The 22975-nt window shown below is 41.2% G+C and overlaps 1 pseudogene; it reads right to left on the bottom strand.

The window, feature by feature from the left end:
* Positions 1-1960: 1960 nt before the first annotated feature.
* Positions 1961-11879, bottom strand: LOC139938733 (uncharacterized; annotated as a pseudogene).
* Positions 11880-22975: the final 11096 nt, after the last annotated feature.

Genomic DNA, 22975 nt, shown 5'->3' on the forward strand with positions numbered 1-22975 from the left:
CACCTCCGCACAAGGCAGAAGTGGCACACACCTCCGCATAAATGCAGAAGTGGCACGCACCTTCGCATGATAAGTGCAATCTCACAATGTCACCATTATAGGAGCTGATACTCCCATGATAAGAGACAGACTATAATGGGATACACTGCAAGACATCATACTGGGGTGCACGCCTTCAAAACGCTATATAGTCTCCCACATTTTTTGTTTCAAATCCTTGTTTGTGATGCACAACATATAATGCAGATATATTTTAGAACTAAACTTGTTTCACATAAAAGCTTATAATTATAAAACTATTGAAGTACACCATCGCAAGCATTTTTTGTCATCAGATTTTGCTGATTGTCATCCTGGTAAGCTTAGTTCAATTAGCAGGGCTACCAACGTGCAGGTTCCAGGATACCAGCCCCACACGCTTTCTGAGATCGTAAGAGCCAATTGCACCATCCCTTAAGGGGATGGGTCCGGTCCACTGTCCCAACTTCGGCGCCAGGACAGCCTCCCTACTCGTACTAACGCGGTCCCTAGTTGAAAGGACTAGGGACTACTTCCGTTGGTCAACCATATTTGTGATAACACCGGCACCATCCTGACAGATGAGGAGCCCAAATGCACCTTTAAGATCAACCACCCAGTGGCCCGAGCCGGAAGTAGGACCCCACATGCCACGTGCATGTGTCCAGGTCCCTTTAATCTAAATGCTGCACTTCCAAAAAACTTGCTTAAAAATGCATTATGCAATTTCACAATTTATCGCAATTTCAAAGCGCAAACAAAATCGCATTTGTGCTTGCTTGCAATGGTGTACTTATTTACAAGATGTTCAATTAAAATCATAACAACAATAACGAAATATACTTATTAAAGGCACTGCATGGACACATTTGGTAACTGTCAAAGACTAGTATTTTCACTCCCAACATACATGTATGCATAAAATAACAAATTTGGGCACAATTGGTCATTGAAGTTGCAAGATAATAATGAAATAAAAAACACCCTTGTTGCATAAATTTGTGTGACTGCTTTAAGATGCATAATAAAAGGCTTCAGCTGAAGTCTTTATTATTTCAAAAACTACGTTACTTCAGGGGGAGCCATTTCTCACAATGTTGCAAACTAGCAACGGCTCTCCATTGCTAGTTAGCAAATAGGTTTTTACGCTAAAAATTGTTTTGAGGAATTACCAATAGTGTCCAGTGCCTATATACACCTCTACACAAAAGTAACATACCAATAATAGAAAACATGTTTAAAAGGGGAGAGGTTACCAGCACTTACACCCTTAGCCAAGATCCTCAGCATCTGGCCATAAAAACAATGCAGGAATGTTCAGTTAAAACAAGAATTAAAAAGCACAATGAGTGCATCATTAATTCGAAAAGTAATGAAAAGGGGAGAGGTTACCAGCACTTCACCCTTGGCCAAGATCCTCAGCATCTCGCCATAAAAACAACACAGGAATGTTCAGCTAAAACAATAGTTGGAACGACTCTTGAAGGAAGTGATCGAAGTAGCTTGGCTAACAATAAGATGAAGACTGTTTCATAAGGTGGGAGCAGCATTGACCCCCCATATTGCGAGGTACAGACTCGGTGGGGAGCTTGCAGTAGAAACTGTGATGATAAGTGAAGACAGCGAGGATAAGTTTTATACAAAGTTTTAAGTTTGGAGACACAAGTAGGAGTGAGACCATAATGAGACTTGTAAGTGAGCAACATTTGCTTGAACACAATATGGTCCTTAATCGGCAGCCAGTAGAGAGAGCTAAGAATAGGGATGATGTGCTCATTTCTTGGAGACTGTTCCACAACAGGCGTGCAGCAGTGTTCTGAATACATTGTAGCTTATTCAGTTCATACAAAACAAATTTAATATTACCTTACTGTTAAAGACAACATATTGATTGTTCCATCCATAATTGCTTGCAGCTTAGATGTCTTGAAGATAGCGATGTTTTTATATGCGTTGCTCTCCTTTATACCCAGTATCCTTCATGATATCAGTAGTGGTGATTCAATTCTGCACTTCTTTTCAGGAAACCATTCCTCACATCTCCGTCTCTGAAAGGTGAAGTTTGAAGAAAAAAAAACTAAATATAAGCCAACAATTTAATTTGCATGATACAATACAGGGTGTATCAAACTGGGCAGGCCCCCTAATTGGGTGTTCAATCTTTATTAAAAGTGTGATAAAATATAATTTTGTTAACACCAATTATGAACCGACATCAGCAACCAATGGAATAGGACAACATTAAACGACAGTGACCTGACAACGGCAACCAGTGGCATAGAACTGAATGCCTGTCGCTCAAGAAACGACAATGAACCGACATCGGAAACCAGTGACTAGCACAAGAGAAATGTAGCTCAAGGAACGAAAGTAAACCGACATTGGAAACCAATGGCATAGCACCAAAGGCCTGTTGCTCAAGAAACGACAATGAACCGACATCTGCAACCAGTGACTAGCACCAGAGAAATGTCGCTCAAGGAACGAAAGTAAACCGACATCGGAAACCAATGGCACAGCACCAAAGGCCTGTCGCTCAAGAAACGACAATGAACCGACTTCGGCAACCAGTGACTAGCACCAGAGAATTGCGCTCAAGGAACGAAAGTAAACCGACATCGGAAACCAATGGCACAGCACCAAAGGCCTGTCGCTCAAGAAACGACAATGAACCGACATCGGCAACAAGTGACTAGCACCAGAGAAATGTCGCTCAAGTAACGGAAGTAAACCGACATCAGAAACCAATGGCAAAGCACCAAAGGCCTGTCGCTCAAGAAACGACAATGAACCGACATCTGCAATCAGTGACTAGCACCAGAGAAATGTCGCTCAAGGAACGAAAGTAAACCGACATCGGAAACCAATGGCATAACACCAGAGGCCTGTCGCTCAAGGAATGACAATGAACCTACATCAAGAACCAGTGACTAGCGCCAGAGAAATGTCGCTCAAGGAACGAAAGTAAACCGACATCAGAAACCAATGGCATAGCACCAAAGGCCTGTCGCTCAAGAAACGACAATGAACCGACATCGGCAACCAGTGACTAGCACCAGAGAAATGTCGCTCAAGGAACGAAAGTAAACCGACCTCGGAAACCAATGGCATAGCACCAAAGGCCTGTCGCTCAAGAAACGACAATGAACCGAAATCGGCAACCAGTGACTAGCACCAGAGAAATGTCGCCCAAGGAACGAAAGTAAACCGACATCGGAAACCAATGGCATAACACCAAAGGCCTGTCGCTCAAGAAACGACAATGAACCGACATCGGCAACCAGTGACTAGCACCATAGAAATGTCGCTCAAGGAACGAAAGTAAACCGACATCGGAAACCAATGGCATAGCACCAAAGGCCTGTCGCTCAAGAAACGACAACGAACCGACATCGGCAACCAGTGACTAGCACCAGAGAAATGTTGCTCAAGGAACGAAAGTTAAGCGACATCGGAAACCAATAGCATAGCACCAAAGGTCTGTCGCTCAAGAAACGACAATGAACCGACATCGGCAACCAGTGACTAGCACTAGAGAAATGTCGCTCAAGGAACGAAAGTACACCGACACCGGAAACCAATGGCATAGCACCAAAGGCCTGTCGCTCAAGAAACGACAATGAACCGACATCGGCAACCAGTGACTAGCACCAGAGAAATGTCGCCCAAGGAACGAAAGTAAACCGACATCGGAAACCAATGGCATAGCACCAAAGGCCTGTCGCTCAAGAAACGACAATGAACCGACATCGGCAACCAGTGACTAGCACGAGAGAAATGTCGCTCAAGGAACGAAAGTAAACCAACATCGGAAACCAATGGCATAGCACCAAAGGCCTGTCGCTCAAGAAACGACAATGAACCGACATCGGCAACCAGTGACTAGCACCATAGAAATGTCGCTCAAGGAACGAAAGTAAACCGACATCGGAAACCAATGGCATACCACCAAAGGCCTGTCGTTAAAGAACCGACAATGAACCGACACCGTCAATCAGTGACTAGCACCAGAGCAATGTCGCTCAAGGAACGAAAGTAAACCGACATCGGAAACCATAAGCATAGCACCAAAGGCCTGTCGCTCAAGAAACGACAATGAACTGACATCGGCAACCAGTGACTAGCACCAGAGAAATGTCGCTCAAGGAACGTAAGTAAACCGACATCGAAACCAATGGCATAGCACCAAAAGCCTGTCGCTCAAGAAACGACAATGAACCGACATCGGCAACCAGTGACTAGCACTAGAGAAATGTCGCTCAAGAAACGAAAGAAAACCGACATGGGAAACCAATGGCATAGCACCAAAGGCCTGTCGCTCAAGAAACGACAATGAACCGACATCTGCAACCAGTGACTAGCACCAGAGAAATGTCGCTCAAGGAACGAAAGTAAACTGACATCGGAAACCAATGGCATAGCACCAAAGGCCTGTCACTCAAGAAATGCCAATGAACCGACATCGGCAACCAGTGACTAGCACCAGAGAAATGTCGCCCAAGGAACGAAAGTAAACCGACATCGGAAACCAATGGCATAGCACCAAAGGCCTGTCGCTCAAGAAACGACAATGAACCGACATCGGCAACCAGTGACTAGCACCAGAGAAATGTCGCTCAAGGAACGAAAGTAAACTGACATCGGAAACCAATGGCATAGCACCAAAGGCCTGTCACTCAAGAAATGCCAATGAACCGACATCGGCAACCAGTGACTAGCACCAGAGAAATGTCGCCCAAGGAACGAAAGTAAACCGACATCGGAAACCAATGGCATAGCACCAAAGGCCTGTCGCTCAAGGAACGACAATGAACCGACATCGGCAACCAGTGACTAGCACCAGAGAATTGTCACTCAAGGAACGAAAGTAAACCGACATCGGAAACCAATGGCATAGCACCAAAGGCCTGTCGCTCAAGAAACAACAATGAACCGACATCGGCAACCAGTGACTAGCACCAGAGAAATGTCGCTCAAGGAACGAAAGTAAACTGACATCGGAAACCAATGGCATAGCACCAAAGGCCTGTCGCTCAAGAAACGACAATGAACTGCATCGGCAACCAGTGACTAGCACCATAGAAATGTCGCTCAAGAAACGAAAGAAAACCGACATGGGAAACCAATGGCATAGCACCAAAGGCCTGTCGCTCAAGGAACGACAATGAACCGACATCGGCAACCAGTGACTAGCACCAGAGAAATGTCGCTCAAGGAACGAAAGTAAACCGACATCGGAAACCAATAGCATAGCACCAAAGGCCTGTCGCTCAAGAAACGACAATGAACCGACATCGGCAACCAGTGACTAGCACCAGAGAAATGTCACTCAAGGAACGAAAGTAAACCGACATCGGAAACCAATAGCATAGCACCATAGGCCTGTCACTCAAGAACCGACAATGAACCGACATCGGCAACCAGTGACTAGCACCAGAGAAATGTCGCTCAAAGAACGTAAGTAAACCGACATTGGAAACCAATGGCATATATAGCACCAAAAGCCTGTCGCTCAAGAACCACAATGAACCGACATCGGCAACCAGTGACTAGCACTAGAGAAATGTCGTCAAGGAACGAAAGTAAACCGACATCAGAAACCAATGGCATAGCACCAAAAGCCTGTCGCTCAAGAACCACAATGAACCGACATCGGCAACCAGTGACTAGCACAAGAGAAATGTCGCTCAAGGAACGAAAGTAAACCGACATCAGAAACCAATGGCATAGCACCAAAAGCCTGTCGTTAAAGAAACGACAATGAACCAAAATCGGCAATCAGTGACTAGCACCAGAGAAATGTCGCTCAAGGAACGAAAGTAAACCGACATCAGAAACCAATGGCATAGCACCAAAGGCCTGTTGCTCAAGAAACGACAATGAACCGATATCGGCAAATAGTGACTAGCACCAGAGAAATGTCGCTCAAGGAACGAAAGTAAACCAACATCAGAAACCAATGGCATAGCACCAAAGGCCTGTCGTTAAAGAAACGACAATGAACCAAAATCGGCAATCAGTGACTAGCACCAGAGAAATGTCGCTCAAGGAACGAAAGTAAACCGACATCAGAAACCAATGGCATAGCACCAAAGGCCTGTTGCTCAAGAAACGACAATGAACCGATATCGTCAACCAGTGACTAGCATCAGAGAAATGTCGCTCAAGGAACGAAAGTAAACTGACATCGGAAACCAATAGCATAGCACCAAATGCCTGTCGCTCCAGAAACGACAATGAACCGACATCGGCAACCAGTGAATAGCACCACAGAAATGTTGCTCAAGGAACGTAAGTAAACCGACATCGGAAACCAATGGCACCAGAGAAATGTCTCTCAAGGAACGTAAGTAAACCGACATCGGAAACCAATGGCATAGCACCAAAAGCCTGTCGCTCAAGAAACGACAATGAACCGACATCGACAACCAATGACTAGCACTAGAGAAATGTCGCTCAAGGAACGAAAGTAAACCAACATCGGAAACCAATGGCATAGCACCAAAAGCCTGTCGCTCAAGAAAGGACAATGAACCGACATCGGCACCCAGTGACTAGCACCAGAGAAATGTCTCTCAAGAAATGACAGTAAACTGACATCGGAAACCAATGGCATAGCACCAAAGGCCTGTCGCTCAAGAAACGACAATGAACCGACATCGGCACCCAGTGACTAGCACCAGAGGAATGGCACCCAAGAAACGAAAGTGAACGACATTGGAAACCAATGGCATACCACCAGAGGCCTGTCGCTCAACAAATAACAGTTAACCGACATTGGCAACTAGCACCAGTGACCTGTCGCTCAAGAAACGAAAGTGAACCAACATTGGCAACCAGTGACATGCCCCCAAAAGCCAGTTGCTTAACAAACGACAGTAAATCGCAGTGGCAACTAGTGAAATAGCACCAGAGGAATGTTGCTCAAGAAACGACAGTGAACCAGCATCAAATAATTACTGGCAAACCACTAAAGGCCTGTTACCCAGAAAGGAAAGTTATTCGAAATTGGCAAACACAGGGAATACCCATTTTTACTCCTGGTTGGAGAGAAGCAATTAAGGCAAAGTGCCTTGCTCAAGGATACAATTGTTGCGACTAACCAGGATTTAGGATTGGAACCCATATTTCGTACAAAAATTACAAAAATTGAGTCCAACGAGGCAGGACGCTAGGCCCAGACATGTAATCGCTTTAAACAAGAGTAACAACATGCATTCTGCATAATTATTACAGAGCTCCATTCGAGAATGGGGTAAATATTAAAAGTAATCTTGTTATGAACTCGCCTTTAACTGGAGAGTGTAGCTCCTTCATCATCGGCTGGTCTTGGTTGGAGATCTACTTGTGATCAGAGAGAAGTCTTTGCAGATGTTAAGCCTGACTGCAACACAAACACACAAAATACACAGTTTGTAACAGTTGATGTTTAAGACTACCCATCATCAAAACAGTTAAAGTACAGAAAACTTGCTTCCAACTCTGGATTTGTAAAAAAGAAATTTTTAATAAAAATTAAGTGAAATGCAAACAACAACAAAAAACTCAAAATTGTAAGCAACACATGGTTTCAAATAGTGTTGTAACCAAGACCTTTTCCTCAAGTCAATTCAAGTGGCAAGTAATTTTTCTCCAAGTCAGGTTAAGTCAAGTCACAAGTCAAAGTTTTGCAAGTCAAGATAAGTCACACGCCAAATAATGTCCCAAAATAAGTCCACTCTCATTAAGTTGTGACAAACTCAAGAAAAATCAAATCTTTTCATCAACTACCTTTGTTTCGCTCCATTGGAACCACTTTCGATGTGTTATTCAATAATGAAAAATAAATGCATGAGTTTAACAAAATAGGAGGGAAAAAAGAACTTTAAAATATACTTGACTATTAATGACCATGCAGAGACACAAGTAATCTTTGTTTTATGTAGCGATGTATCTTCACTGATGAGACCAAAAGCTTATGCAATTTGGGCATTTTTGTTTTTTAATTGCCATCAGTAAAGTTGTGAAAAACTAAAAACCTCATCAACAAGTCAGCACACAACAATCTGTGTGCGATTGTGTGTGTGTGGAAAGTTAGGCGACAGTCATGGCAGTAGTCTTATTGCAGATCGTCCATACACCTGCATATGGATGTGAAAACCAGACATGGACCAAAGTGTGGCCACAGTCGGTGGAATCAATCTCGTGCCTGTTTTATGCACTGGGACTGGGCATGATAACAAACAACATCGTGTGCGGAAGCGACTTGATTTTTCAAGAAAACATTTGAAGATAGTTTATATTCAAGTCAATTCTAAACTCTCAAGTCATTTTTGTGCAAGTCATTTTTGTGCAAGTCAAGTCAAGTCGCAAGTCATTTTTGTCCAAGTCAAGTCAAGTCACAAGTCACTCAAAATTGGTGACTTGAGTCCAAGTCACTGACTCGAGTCAACAACAAATGGTTTCTAGGAACTCATGCATACCATTTGGATTGCTGCATTCCAAATATACAACAGTAAAACTTGGAAATGTCAATTGCCTGCATGAAACAGTTCTCTTCGGGATTGGTGCTGTATGAACTGTATCAATCATTGCTCTATATATCTCTCTTCTCAAATAAAAGTTATCCTGCAAATAGCATGCAACTTTAAAATAAAAAATCTATGAACTTGTCTTGATCAAATAAAGCTTACTATAAAAGCACTTTAAAAGCCGACTAAAAAACACAACGCAGTCTGTCAACTGCGAAATGGCTGTAAGGCTACAGGGAAATGACTGATAGTTTGTATTGATGCAAGAAAATGACTCATATTTGTTTTTGGTTAACCCAATACGGCAACAACAATTATGAACACTACTAGACTGCTCTGTTTAGGACCAGAAGTAAACATTACAAGTTTTGTTGTAAGAAATTCACCTTCGACTTGAGAGTGCAGCTCCTCAATTGAAGGCTGGTCTTGTAGATCTACTTGCTGATGGGCAGATGTCTTTGGAGATGCTGAGCCTTTCTGAAAACATAAAATAAATAAAAATCTAACAATTTGCAGCAACAAATTAATGAAAACAGAAACAAAGTAGTTGAAGGAACTCATGCACAACAGGAATATTTTTTTTTGCAATCAAAATAAGCAAAATCAATTCGCGGGGGGCGGGGGGTTCCAATGCATGAAACAGAGCTCTTATGAAGTAGTGCTGATCTGAACTTAATTTTTATACCAGTGAGCTTTTAGATAATTTGCATTTACCTTTAACTTTTGTGTACTCAAACAATTAACAATAAATGAAGAAGAAACTTTGAAAGCAGCATCGTAATGCATTGTTTCAAAGAGCTCTCAGAATTAAACTAAATGGACATAGTATTCCAGCAAATGACATGCACAATTTAAATTACCAACAGTTAGGAATTTGTCTTGATATTTTGGTTTAACACAAAGCTCACTCAAGTACCTTCCCAACATTTTTCAAACCGAAAAATCTTTCAAACCTCAACCAAAGACTTATATAAATAAGGGAATCAATGTGTGGTGAAGAGGTTTTCAACTAGTGGTTTAGACCCAACAAGGCCTGGTTCTTGATAATTTTCCGAGACTAAGTCAAGGTAAATTATAAAGAACCAGGCCTCGGTGGGTTTAAACCACTAGTTGAAAACCGATTCAACACAGTTTGATTCCCATTCATAAATACCTTTGCGGTCAAAAAACATCAAGACTTTTGGTCAAAAAGTAAAATAAATGCAAAAATTATAATTGTTCAATGATTTCTTTCAACACAACACCCCTCCAGCTATGAAATGGTAAGACCCTCAGCCACCCTCTGGTAAACAACTCCTTATAAGGGAATGCTGTGCGGTCGCGCGTATCGCGTGATGTGGCACAACTGTTCTGGCCGTTGCTCTCGACCAACAGGAATGAAGAAACTGTCTTGTAAGCACAGGTGCAAGCTCGCGTGTCACGCCCATGTTTCAAAGGTTTATACACATATGTTTATACACACCCATGTGACGCGCTCTCCACCAATAGGAATAGCGAAACTGTCCGAGGTATTTATGAATGTATGTTTAAACCAGGACAACTGAATATGCATTCTGCATAGAAAGCTTTAGTTGGAACAGGGCCCAGGCTCATTACCGTAAGCACAGAATCAGTGCTTACCAAACCGGGCAATTCTGTAAGCACAGAATCAGCGCTTTACGGCAAGCGTATTTCACGGGTTAGCGGCGGATTTTGGCTTCTGTGCGTGCGTACTCCACATTACTAGGCATTCTATGCTTACAAGGCTAGCGCAGAAATTTGGCGCATGCACGTCAGCGGGGAATCATGATCGTAAGTGCGGAGTTCAGCGATCAGCAGAGCCATGAAATTTGGTCCTGGTCGGAACATGTTTTAATATTAAGTTCACTGTTTGGGAATTCACCTTTTCTGGAGAGTGCAGCTCCTACGTCTTCTTCAACAAGGCGAGCGCCATGCAAAGTAGCTCGAGCCTGCTCATTGTTTTTTTTGTCCAGACGTGTTGATCCATAGCATGCAGGAGCGTAGTTCATCAGCGCTGGCAAAGCCAGTGTCTTGTTTCAGGGTGTCTATGAATGTAAGACATCTTCTCCCACAAGAAGCCTTGCCTTGATGAGTGGTCCCCAAGAGGATGGTTAGGCAAGCAACAAGCTCAGAGGGGATAAACACAGTGCCCAGCAACTTGAACCGGTGTTCGCAGATCTCATCTGTAGTCTTCGGCCAGCATACAGATTGAAGTTTTCATATGGTCCTGCCAGGAGATGTTTATAGGGCCATATGCAGCATCCTGGTGTAGCAACCGTCAAGTGACTCCGACGTCTTAGGTTGGTCTTGGACACCTGCTCATTACTGGGTAGATGTAGTTGGAGATAATCAGCCAGACTGAACACAAACAAAATCAAATGATATGCAACATTTCAAGTTTCAAACTTTGATTTAACATTAAAGCATTTATATTGACACTTTTATTCATAAACAATTGAAGGGGAAAGGCATTTATATTGACACTTTCATTCATAAACAATTGAAGGGGAACTATTGAATAGTTTGGTTAACCAAACACAGCAACAAAATTCTGCACAATTACTAAAGAGCTCTAATAAGATCAGAAGTAGGTAATACAAGTATTGTTGTGAGAAATTCACCTTTTACTTGAGGGTGCAGCTCCTCTATCAAAGGCTGGTCTTGTAGATCTACTTGCTGATGGGTGTCTTTGGAGATGCTGAGCCTTTCTGCAACAAAAGCAAATAAAAAACAATTTGCAGTAACAAATAATTGAAAATAGCAACAAAATAGTAATTTTATGGTTTTACCTACAAGCACAGAATAGCACTGTATACTCTTATTCAATTCAATTCAATTCACGTTATTTCCAAATCCAAACAAATAAACAAAACAATTAGAAGTGAAAAAAGAACTATGTTTTACAAGCAAATGGAATAATGATAATACATGAAATAATACTATAATGCAACATTTACAAGCAAAGGCAAAATATAAATTACGGAAAACAAAGCAAATAACATACAGAGCACAAGGTGATGGAGTTGGAGGGGGCCCATAAAAAGCAAAGCTCGTCGAGTATGGACCCCCTAACGAAAGAAATGAAGCAAAACTAATCTGTGGCGAGAGTAAGAGCGAGTAAAGAATAGTGGCATAACAATCAGTTTACCACAAGAAACAAACACAATACAGTACGTAGGCGCTAAATAAATACTAAGCAATAATTATGAAGTACTGCTGATAGAACTTTGTTTATATATCAGTGAGCCTTCAGATAACTTGCTTTTACCTTTAGTTGTTAAATATTTTCGATGACTTTTGTTCACAAAACTTGGGAAAGTACTGAGTATTCAGAACTTACTTAATACACATTGTTGTAAGGGTAATTAAAAAAAAGTTATATTATGGCTTGTCAAGTTTTATGGTTGTAAGAAGCCAGTTTTACTGGTGCCATGATAGCAACACCAAGCTATTGGACTAAACTTAACCGTTGCCCTATTGGCATGTCCCCCACTGTGACGGATCTTTAGCCTCTTTCACACAAGAGCAATTTAGCAAGTGTCCATTGTTAAATTGTAGCAATATGGTTGTAACATTAATACAAAATGTACCTAGAGTGAGAAAAACAATACTGTAGTACTGCAAAGGGTCTCTTTTAAAATTGTCAAACTATATTTTACAACCAAGCTAAATTTAAGCAAGGGACCTCAGTTAAACTGCTGTCGTGTGAATAGCACTTGTGTCTTTTAAAGACATGTTGAAGCTGATGATAAGCCAAACAACAGCAACAATATTAATGTTTTAACTCACCATGGTCTGCATTGTATCTCATCAGCATACTCTCAGAGGAATGTTCCTCAACACTATGTCTCAGCTTCAAGTGGAAGACAATCAGAATATCAGCACTCCACTAAAGAAGAAGTCAAGATTCCTGTCCATGCTTCTGGTGACTCTCCTTCTTGGACATCTCAACTGTATGGATAGTTCGTCTACTTCACCTTCCCAGAACTAGCCATGGGCAGCCATCTGAAAGAGAAAAATTACTAAAAGAGCATGAGTTGATAAAAGTACACTGAACTGTTGGATGGATGCATCTGGCCAAAGGCATGCCAATCTTTGGAAGAAGGAAAGATTCTCCACCAGCAAAGAACAACCCTGTACTTTGACTTTAGCAGGATGGTACTCTCTTAGGTGATTGAAAGAATGCATTAATTCAAACCTTCATATTACTTCTCTGTCATGGGATGGTAGGATCAGGAGAGGGGTACATCTTTTGCTGAGACGTCAGCTCCAGCGTTGCAATCACCACACCATGACTACACTGAGGGATGACAGCCTACAAGGTAACTAACAAAACAATGTCTTTCAAAAACACTGAAAATAAATCAGTTTTAACCTCATCATACTTGGAATAAAATTAAGTTCATTTTTGGTAACATTTAAACTTCTTGAAACAGGACACTGCCAGCATGTCAACTAAGAAATGTGGACCAATTGACGACTTTGCTTGCTGTGGCATTTTTTACTTCTTGTCTTTATTTACTTAGGCCTACATGAAGTCAAGACCTCTTTGCTTTCATTAGTGCTGTTTCTTTTTTTACTAAAACAGTAAAAACTAAAGTAGAGCCATGAAATTATGCCCTCTAAACAGCACAAGGTCGAAAATTTAGTGGATATTAAACATCAGTGTTTGAAAAAAAAGCAGAACATAAAACAAACCTAAATCCTTAATTGATCTCAAACATGCAACTAGCTTGCTCCACTCATCATAAGTAGAATAAAAAGCTAATTTTCAAAAAGCAAAATCTACACTGCAAATATGTACACATGGTGTTACCGCAAATCGAATTTACATTACAAACCTCACCACACACTGACTAAAAAAATATACTAAACTTCCTTTCCCCTAAAAACTGCTTTCCATGGCATACAGGACAAGGATGTTTAGACTATAATCTTGCTTTCCATCTTACATGTCCAACGAGTGTCCTTAGATTGTCCTTGATGTGTAAGTACATTGTAGCTCAAACAAATCATGTCAGGACTTCTTCAACTTGAGTAGCCTCATAACTCTGCAAAGCTCGCTCCCAGGGAGCTGGATGTGTTTCTTTATGGTTGGATCTCTCATCCCATGGCTGTAAAAGACCCAAGCTCAAAGAGGTCTGGTGGGTGTTTCCATCCTGCTCCATATCTTCAGGTCCTGCTGATAGCTCCTTTGGCTGTGGCTGCATGTTACTTTCTGGAGATTGACTGATCATGATACATGTTGTCATTATTAGATACTCCTTCCATGCAGGTCTGACATGTCTGATAGTCGTACTTCATCACTCTGGTGAGATGGCAGTGTATGTAATCATCAACTCCATCCAACCCTCGCATCACTCTCAGCATTATCAGTGGCTTAGGGTCACTCCAGCTGAATGCTTGACTACTACTCAGCACTGGATCACAAACAGTCCTACATCTTTATCATCTCCACTCTGGTTGGATATCAGCAGCTGGACATCAGGGGCTTAGGTACACTCCAGGTGAATGCTTGTTGCCACCTTTCTTCCACCAGATGCAGTTGGCGGCTAAGGAATTGCTCCCTCAATGTAACAGTCAAACACAGTGATTCAATTTATATGTTATAAAACATTTATTTCCATAATGACCACTGCAGTACACAGACAAATCAAGACAAACATTGAGCATGGCCGGAGATTCTTTAAAATAAAATGAATTTATAACAAGAAGCAATTTTCTTTCTTTAGAGGACAATCAGAGCATACTGTTTGAAACGTCGAGCTGAAACCAACGGTTCTTTTCAGAACCACCCCAACTCATTTAGAGATATAGTCATTACAGTTTCCGCAAACTTTTCCATATTAGAAGCAATTTGTTAAATGTCATATTGTAACCCAATAAGCACAAAATATGCTTAGCATAACATTATTCTTACCATAGGTTACCGACCAAATTGCTGCATCACACGTGTACCATTTGCAACTGGTTGGTATAATGCTCATCTCTAGCAGAATTTTTTTTAAAGCAATACTAAGCATGTAACTCTGCAACTATGAGAATGGATTCTGGTTTAATTCCTTTTACATTCTCTTGACTATAGAAACACAGATCACACCAACAAATAAATTGAAACAGAATAAAAACTGACTTCATCTTCAGGCAAATGAGTCCACTCTTCAAATTGTCTTGTCTGGTTGCTTGACTTGAAAAAGAATATTGGAAACTTAACGTCGTTGTTGAAAATACATGTAATGTCAGTCCTTCAAACAAGAGCACAGGGCCGCAATTTGATAGAGCTGCTAAGCACAAAAAATTGCGAAGCATGAAACCTTTTGCCTGATAAAAACAGGATTACCAATCAAATTTGTTACTGGTATTCAGCTGTTGTTTGCTTTTCCTGAAAATCACATGGAAATTTGTTTGGAAATCCTGTTTTTATCAAGGAAGAAAGTTCATGCTTAGAAAATTTGATGCATTGACTCCTGAATGGCTCTACAGACACACGCTTTTGGTGAAGCAATCAGCGTAAAGGGAACAAGGATTTTTTAATTCAATCTTGGACTAACATAAGCGACAAAAGGCACTGGAGACCTTTGATGATTGTAATATTTATAATGACCAGTATTCTCACTTGGTGTAATCCAACATTTTATATATGCATACAATCAATCACAAATCTGTGAACATTTGGACTCAATTGGTCATCAAAGCTGCAAGAGAATAATGAAAAAAAAATTAAAAAAACATTTGTACAAATTTGTGTGCTTTCGTCAGATGCATAATAAATGGCTTCATCAAGTCTTTTATTATTTGAGTGAGAACTTTACCTCCCAAAAACTCACAATGGTCTATACTATCAACAGCTCTCCATTGCTGGTTACCAAGTAAGTTTCTATGCTAACATTTTTTGGTGAGTAAATACTAATAGTGTCCAGAGCTTTTTAACAAACTGCTTTATTATTTGTAGTGGGAAAAATTAACATTGGGAGACTGTGGCTCTTATGGTACTGTGATCTCAACTACAGTTCCTTGGGTAGGCCCCCTACCCCATCCATAACACTTAAGCTGGGACCAGTCATTGGGGCGATGGTCAAGTTAGAGCGGAACACAGGAACTACTGTGTCTCAACTCATTGGTTGGCTCGACTCATTGACACAGAATAAAGACACTACTTGGGGTCAGTTACTTTCAAGGGAAAGTTTATTTCCTTACTCTGACAAGACAAGGATTCACAGTTAAACAAAACAAACAGTTAGCACAACAAATAATGACAAGTCCCTAGTACCTCAAGACCCTCTTATTCTTCCAAAATACTTCAATCCTTAACAACTGAATGTTTGGACTTAAAAAAATGGAATTGTTTGTTTCAATAATAAGCAATGATTACATGGACTTGGACCTAGAATCCTAAATTACACATAGAATCCTAAATTATACATAGAATCCTAAATTATACAGAGTCAAACAATGAGTTGGAGCTAGACAACTTGAATCATTACAAATAGTGCAGTCTCAATCACGTATAGCGTGTCGCACGTCGATCACACCCGGCCCTTAACTGTTGTGCACAACATACATTGTCTACGGGGTCAAATTTTACAGGCAGTTGGCGAAGTAGTTGTACATTTATAAAATTATTTATACTCATTTTCTGTTCAAGGCATGATCAGTCAAATATTTTGTGGCATTTTAATGTTCTATCTTAAAAGAACCCACCCGCTGTAATCAAATCAAAATTCATAGTACGAACTCGTTGCCAGAATTTACGGAATCCAATTGCGAATACGAATTTGATAATGTGCATTAAAAATTTGTTCTCTAACAATATGTCTGTATGTTTAGACTGGAAGCTTACGAACGGTGGGTATAAAATAAATTTACTTTTGCCATAAATGTTAATAACAATGTTATGGTTGCAAGGTTTTCACACGCATGGTCGGGTTACCAGAAACAAACACTTTATTTTTGTTAGGCCTTACCAAGAAAGTTTTGTTGAAAAAAGTTATTTTTAGTAATTACCAATAGTGTCCACTGCCTTTAAGTGCTTTCTTAAAAAAAAATAGGCAGTGAACTTGAGGTGTGTATGGTGATGGGAAGATTGTTCTGCAGTCCTGGAAGGGCCAAAGAAAATGATTTTCATGCAGCGGATTGACAAAATTTGCTGAACACCATGGAAATGGGTCCACTTTTACTACTAGACATTTTTAAGAATCATCCGACAGTTCAAGGAAAAATGTTTCGTGTATTTATTATGTGGACTCACCCGGGCAAATACATGTTGTAGCAGTAACCTGCTGTTCCTTCTCTATGTGCTTGGATGCTTCACACTGCAGGGGAGGGCCACATGAGCATGTACAGTTGTGCTTCTATCAGTTCAGCAAACACTTGTATGGTACCAAGCACCATCCATACTGAAGCTGGTTTAAACTGTGCAAGAAATAAGAACCAAACTGTTAAAACATGTAGGGCCTACATAATGTAAATAAAACAGTCAGGATTCAATCTGCATAGTTAAAATGTACATGTAAAGCCTCAGTCACAACCCACCGTGCGTGTTTTTTGTCCGTACGTTTTGTGGGGAGGCCACGGCTGCCACGTTTTTTATGAAAACATGGGGAGGGAGTGGCAAGAGCAGGGAGGGAATAATGTCAACGCACGTCACTCGCACGTTTGTGCAAGGTGTAAGTACGTGGCCCGCACGCCACGCCTGGCCGTGAGTGGTTGTGTGCATAGTACGATGCGCACGTGGTAAGTGAGTACTACATGATTACAATGTGCTTACAACGTACAATCATCTTGCGAGTGCCACGTTGTCGTACGGAGGCCGTACTTACACTTGCTGATTACGCACGGTGTACTCACTCGCATGTTGTAAGTGCGTGCAGGTGCGGTTAGCATGCGCTAATTTATGGTAAAAAGTGACCTTATTTTTCCTGGGAAAAAAATACGCCTCCAGCACATGGAGTCTTGGCACAAGAAGTCGCAAAGTTCTGCGGTTTGTGTAAATTGCTCCCCGACTATTATCAATCTGCCTAAGTGTTTCGTTGACGCAAATTGAAGGCAATTTGGTTGCAAATAGTAGGCCGCCAGTGATCAGTGCAAGAAAGTGTTTACACGGGAATGGAAATGCAATTTCAATTTTCTTTTCACAAAATATTAACACCAAAGGAGACAATTCAACAATTTTAAATAATGCGGGCTTGGAGTTCCAACTACAAGGAACATATGAGTAAAAGTTCAGACTCCCGAGTTGGGTAGAAATATTTTTAACAGATTTTTGAATTTTGTTCGCAATGGTACGGGACCTTCATACCCTGCACTCCGTCGCCTTGCCTGCAACGGAGGAGTCCAACCTGGGCTACTCATTGGCTAGATTAGTTTGCCCAAGTTAAGGCTAGTGGGAACACCGCTTAACAATTGTCGGAAAGAGAGACGAGGGGAGGGATAACTTTCTGTGTATGGCGCCACCACCTTTTCACTCAATTTTACAAAATAGGATATCTCATTGAGGAAAATTAGATACGTATTATTTCATATCGAATGAAAAAGTGGTGGCGCCATACGGAAACTTTTCCTAGACGAACTTCAGGCATTATCAACACGTGCGCTTCGAAGATTGCCGCCACACTGCACAGTTCAGCCTACCGCAAATTGCACACACAATGACTCAAGCCCACCCGCCACACCGACAATTTAAGATATGTGTTTGCACAATTTTTGCCGTTTTGAAACCTCATATAAACCTCAATAACACTCCACATAGATTCTACAACTAATATTCAACTCACCTTATTCATTTCGCAGTAGTTTCGTCAACCGAATTGGCTATAAAATACAGAATAACTGGAGAGAAAAATTGGAGTCTTTCGCGGTCAGCCATTTTGTCTTCAAGGAAAGGTCAACGCCCCGCCGAAAAATGTGCTCATCAAAGTAACCCCGACGTCACACTGCGAGGATCATGAATGATAAAGACAGGGGACCAGTCTAATATCGAAGGAGCGAGCCAACGTGACTAATTTGCATATCTCCATTGAGAAGGGCAAAGCACATTATGTAAAGGGAAATACTTTTCTTGCGATAGAGGAGGGGACGATCCCAAATAAGAAACAAATATGGATAAACGGTTCAATTATAGCATTGTGATAAAACATGGCGTTGCTTTGAAGACTTTTGGAAACATGTGTGGAATGTACGAGGAAGAATGAGCTGTAAGGGAAACCAACCCTTCGTGAACACACCCCCATTAAAGAATGGAGCCAAGTTCCCCATTTTCTAGATAACTATCGATAAATCTTTGGGCAAAAAGAAATTCCCTTGTTTGACAACCAGCCCATCCCAGGCCCTGTTTTGCTTCTGTTAGAGCAAAATAAAGCAGGATGGGGATGTACCAGTCAAGTCGTACTTGTGAGTTGGTATTTTGGCTGGTAACGCAACAAATATAGGTGCTTTTGATTAGCTCGATCCCTGACGGGATCGCAACAAGTATAGGTGCGTTCGATTAGCTCGTACCTGCCGTAATGCGGTGCGCATGCGGGTGAAGAGCCCCTGAGAAGAGCTCCCGAACGATCACTTGCCATCGATCTCGTGGTGACGTCATGTACCTCGGGCCATCCCCAAGTTATCCAAGTGATCTCGAAGAAGGGAAAGCACAGAAATTTGCTAAGCATGAAAAATTTGCACTGATACAAATAGGATTTCCCAACCAAAATGCTATTCCATTGTCAAGATAGGCAAACAACAGTAAAAAAGCAAATGCAACAAATGGAAATTTGGTTGGTTATCCTGTTTTAATCAGTGTTAAGTGTCTTGCTCAAGGACACAGTGTCACGGCTGGTGATTCGAACCCACACTCTGCTGATCAGAAGTTTCAATAATAGGCTCAGCTTACCAGGCAACCTATTGCAGAGATTGGTTCCGTGGTACTGAGGAATGATTGCAATCTACTTTAAAATTATACCTAGACCTCAAATCCTTTTCTAAGCAAAAGTATTTGTGTTTTTAATAATGCTATCACTCATCCTCCAGGGGTTGTTTTACGTCATTTTTATCTAAGTCAATATATTCCTACAGCTGTAAACATTTACATTTAAATTATTTTAAAATTATTTTTCACGAAAAACATGTCACAGATGGTCGCTGTCACACGCAAAAAGTCAGTGTGTTCGATTCTTTGCAAACAATGTTCCCATGTTTTACTAATCGATTGCAAACAAAAAACGATCACAGTTAATAAAAGTGGTTGCAAGTGAACGGTATTATCCACAAAATTCAAAGAAAGTTGTCAGTAAATTTATTGCCAATTAAGCACGAACCCAACCTATTACTCAAGGGAACTTCCTTGGTGACAAGCAGATGGATGTATCTTGCATTACACAAACAGATAATTCATATTGAATTGTTTCATACTTGCTTTGACCTGATTCTGTCACAAAAATCACTAAAACAACAAACGTTTGATGGATATTCACCAGAAAAGCAAAGAACAGTTTGTTTTTCAACCGATGTGATCAATTTCACCTGTCGTCATTCCTTGAATAATCATTGTTGCATTACAATTAAAAGATAAACATGTAAACTAAAGCGGGAATGGTTTAACGGCATTAGTTTTAAGCATAACAACTTACTTCCATGGTAACGAGCAATGGCGAGCTGTTAAAGCATTGTAAGAAACGGCTCCCTCTTTTTAAGAATAGGATATAATATTATAATAAAAGACAATTACCAAAGGTGTACTATGCCTTTAAAGGCACTGGTCACCTTTGATGACATTGTCAAAGTATTCTCACTCGGTGTATCGCAACATAATAATGCATTAAATAACAAAATTGTGAACATTTGAACTCAATCGGATCTGTGTGGCCCGGAATCTGTGTCAAAATGACCCAGAAAGGGGTCAAAGTGACACATAATCCTAGCTAAACTCATGTTGTTTTTAAACCAAAACCACTCTCCGGTGTGGCATGAGATTAAATCCCCCCCCCCCGTCTCCCCCTCCCATCCCGCAGGGAACTGACCGCCCACTTTATTAGAAACATCCTCCTTCCCCCGGCCCACGTTAGTTTTCACAATGGGGGACAGAACCCCCGGCGGTCAGATTTCCCTGGCTCACCGGCTCAGGTCCCCGGGGAACTGCGATTCCCGGTCAACTGACCCGGGAGGTTTTGAGAGTGTACACCCTCGGTGCACTCACCGCACCTTAACTGGTTTCGCTCGGCACCAGCGGCCAGTCTATCTATCCAGGACCGCTGGAATGGGCTAATCGCTTGGACTGATTCTTGTTCAGGAAGTACGTCACGTGTGCAGTGCATAGAAATATGGCGCAGTGTTGAGTGTGATGCATGATGGGACTGCGCATTATTAAACCAATGTGTGTGCATGATACGTTTGCCCATCCCAGCGCCTTTGGTTAAAGCAAGGCGCTGGTCGAGCGACCTTACAGGCAGATACTACATACATTTGTGTCACTGAAACTTCGTATAGATTTCAGGGCATGTCGAGGGGAAATATGATAAGCAAGGGCAGGTGTTCTCTTTATCCCAATATACACCTTGAATACGATCGGACCTCATCATGAAAGAGACTTCTTGAAGACCCTTGGGGTTGTGTCTTGTGTATTTGATCATCATGACTGATGAGTACATCACACCTAGTGGCACACAGTTGATATCCTTAAGGCAGTGGACACTAATGGCAATTACTCAAAATGGTTATTTACATAAAACCTTACTTGGTAGCGAGTAATGGGGAGGGGTTGAAAAAATAATGAGAAACGGCTTCCTCTGAAGTGACGTAGGTTTCGAGAAGGAAGTAATTTTCCACGAATTTGATTTCGAGACCTCAGAATTAGATTTGTATGTCTCTCGAAATCAAGCATCTGAAAGCACACAACTTCGTGTAACAAGGGTGTTTTTTCTGTCATAGTTATCTTGCAACTTCGACGGCTATAAGCGATATCAAATTTTGACAGGTGTGTTGTTTTATGCACATGCTGAGATACACCAAGTGAGAAAACTGGTCTTTGGCAATTACCAATAGTGTCCATTGTCCTTAAAGGCACTGGACAACTTTGGTAATTGCCCAAGACTAGCGTCCAATTTCATTTAGAGCTGCTTATAAAAGACCTTTATCGACTTGTGAGTGCAAATTGAAAAAAGTGGTTGTGTCACCGAATAGCTTTGACGTCATTCCAAGGGCTCACCCGGGTCAGCCCCAGTGCCCGGCTTGTGTAATGGGTCACTTGGGGTGATCCGAGGTGCATGTCGTCACCACGAGAGGGCGAGTGTGATCGTTCAATTAGCTCTTGTCAGGGGCTCACCAGAGTGAGCACTGCGGGGTCGACCCAGGGAAGCTTATCGAACGCAGCCTACAAAGCGCATCACGACACCTCTTTCAACATTACCTTGAAAATGTAATTGTGTTGTTAATTAATTACCTTGAAAACATAATCGTGTTGTTTTAAATAATTAATTTCAATTATATAGGATAGTTTAAGGGCCCTGAAGCCCAATTAACTTATTGTCGAGTCTTTAAAGCCATTGGACCCTTTCGGTACAGAAAAAAAAATAAAAGTTCACAGATTTACAAATAATTTACAGGGTTTACAGAAGGTAATGGTGAAAGACTTCTCTTGAAATATTAGTCCATGAAAGGCTTTACTTTTTGAGAAAACGGTAAAACAATATAAATTCTCGTTAGCGAGAATTACTGATTTATTTTAAACACATGTCATGACACGGCGAAACGCGCGGAAACAAGAGTGGGTTTTCCCGTTATTTTCTCTCGACTCCGATGACCGATTGAGCCTAAATTTTCACAGGTTTGTTGTTTTATATATATGTTGTGATACACGAACTGTGGGACTTGGACAATACTGTTTACCGAAAGTGTATAATGGCTTTAATGGTGACCCGTATTTTGTTGACACATTTCGTGGTCATTTTGACAGAGAGTCTTGAGATAATTCATATATGGACAGTTTTTTCATTTTTCATATTATGCCTTTTTTTTTCGTTGAACTATGAGATACACAGTAACTGTGAAATCCACTATTGATGGCGGATGTTTACTGAACAGTCAACCTGCATAATAATGACAACGGCCTATGAAATGACGTATTTTGAAACCTACCCAGGGTAACTCACGCGTTGACACGTTTTTATGATGAGAGCGTGCGAGGCTCACCGTCATCATTACTGCACGCCATAATGCCTCGGCTTAAAGGAACACGTTGCCGTGGATCGGACGAGTTGGTCTATAAAAAGCTTTTGTAACCGTTTTTTATAAAATGCATATGGTTGGAACGAAGTTTTAAAAGTAGAATACAATGATCCACACAAATTTGCCTCGAAATTGCGTGGTTTTCCTTTTACTGTGCAAACTAACACGGTCGGCCATCTATGGGAGTCAAAAAATTGACTCCCATAATTGGCCGACCGTGTTTGTCGACGAGGCTGGAGGAAAAC

The sequence above is a fragment of the Asterias amurensis genome, chromosome 6, assembly GCF_032118995.1.
Source record: "Asterias amurensis chromosome 6, ASM3211899v1".
NCBI classification, from domain to species: domain Eukaryota; kingdom Metazoa; phylum Echinodermata; class Asteroidea; order Forcipulatida; family Asteriidae; genus Asterias; species Asterias amurensis.